Source organism: Sinocyclocheilus rhinocerous, unplaced genomic scaffold (genome assembly GCF_001515625.1).
Source record: "Sinocyclocheilus rhinocerous isolate Xijiao unplaced genomic scaffold, SAMN03320098_v1.1 scaffold3853, whole genome shotgun sequence".
Taxonomy (NCBI): domain Eukaryota; kingdom Metazoa; phylum Chordata; class Actinopteri; order Cypriniformes; family Cyprinidae; genus Sinocyclocheilus; species Sinocyclocheilus rhinocerous.
In genome coordinates, this window is record NW_015637530.1 from 3113 (window position 1) to 5024 (window position 1912).

Consider the following 1912-nt stretch of genomic DNA (forward strand, 5'->3'; position numbering starts at 1 on the left):
AGGCCTCAAGTAGATATGTATAGAAATGTTCTTTCTTTCTTGTAAAGTATGCAAATATCAAGGAATGAATGTGTCTGTAATCTACAATTCACAACAATAGTGGAACTTGCCTTTAACTGAATAATTATTTGTCATATTTAGGACAAGTGCTTGTGGCAGCTGTCTTCTCTGAACAGCAGTCTGGTGAACACCGGTGAACACCGGCCTCAGTACACTGAAGGTAAGGTATTTCATTTTTAATCTCTTATACAGCAGTAGAGCAGTTTTTGACTCAATCATGTGCTACACTTTATTTACAATTTCAAATAATTTCTTGCGGATGAAGTATACATGTAACCACTGTATTTCTTTTATTTTTTTCATAGATCTAAGAAAACACTTCACACCCTACAACCCCTAAAAATGTATGTTGCTACCTTAAATGTTTTCAATATTTTTTTATTATATTTAATAATGATATTTAAAATAAACAGCGTCAATGACTTCTTCATTGACACTTTGACAAACATATTTGTACTGTAATTTTTGAATGTCTTAAAATTTGTTTTTCTTTTTTTACTTCTAGAACCCAGATTTGACAGAACTACACACCCATCTGAGGCCTACCTGTTTTACTTCATTATCACCCCACATACTTCTACAACTAACCCGCTTTGTAAGTTCTCATAGTTACACCTTAAAGCAGCACATAATTTTGGAAACATTTCCTGTGTATTTGCTGGTATATTACTGAGATACTTTTATAAAGATTAATGTTGATTATATACCTAGTTCAACCAAAAATTAAAATTATGCCATTTAATCTCCCTCCTGTCATTCTATCCCATAAAAAAGTGTGCATCTTCATGACACGAATGAAGATATTAACCCAAAACTCTGACACGAATTAGCGGCAGTTCGGCGTCAATTGCTTGAATGCAACAACAAAATACAATGTCAAACTCACTTTAGCCTATATATAAAACATAGAACTTTTATTAACAAAACAAATAAAAATACACCATGCTATCGGGCAGGCTATGCCTAATATAAAATAACAAATAACTTACATAAAGTTTAATAGGTATACAAATGGAACAAGCGCACTTGACGATGAATGAAATGAAATACGCTCTGTTTTCTGCCAGCTGGCAACCCGGGGTGCTGAAATACAATTGGGTAAACTGGCAGTGGGCGGGTTTCACAAACCAAAACAGAGACCAACATTCCGGCCCGGAACGCACATTTTCAAAGGAGAATAACTGACTGTAGCATTGTTTTTCAGATAAACAAGTATGTTAACTTAGCATGTTTCTTAAATATCTGCAAACACATTATGGTATTTTTATGCTTTAGTAGAGTCAAAAACTTACATACAGCACCTTTAACTGTTCTTGATCCAGAATTCTTAGCCGAACACACTGAACCGTGCTGTAGAATTCCTGGAGTGATGTCGCTGCTCAGGATTGGTCGTTTGTCTTTTGTCTAGCCACCAGTTTCTCTGTAGCTGGCCAAGCCTGAAGTAAACAAGTTAATAGTAAAATTAAAAGAAATATTTCATCTTTCATAACATGGGTGCTATTTACAGGTGCATCTCAAAAAATTTGAATATCGTGAAAAAGTTTTTTTTTTTTTTCACTGTTTTTTTTACTTCAAAAATTGAAACTTTCATATATTCTAGATTCATTGCATGTGAAGTAAAACATTTAAAAAGTTTTTTTTGTTTCAGTTTGGATGATTAGAGCTTACAGCTCATGAAAGTCAAAAATCCAGTATCTCAAAATATTAGAATATTTACATTTGAGTTTCATTAAATGACCATCCCTACAGTATAAATTCCGGGTATCTCTTGTTCTTTGAAACCACAATAATGGGGAAGACTGCTGAGTTGGTAATGGTCCAGAAGACAATCATTGACACCCTCCACAAAGAG

General features: G+C 33.8%; 1 long non-coding RNA gene across 1 annotated transcript; it reads left to right on the top strand.

The window, feature by feature from the left end:
• Positions 1–9: 9 nt before the first annotated feature.
• On the top strand, positions 10–714 carry LOC107748914 (uncharacterized). The gene is made up of 3 exons (XR_001640975.1): positions 10–220; positions 366–404; positions 566–714. It is a non-coding gene; the product is annotated as an uncharacterized LOC107748914 (long non-coding RNA).
• The last annotated feature ends 1198 nt before the right edge of the window (positions 715–1912 follow it).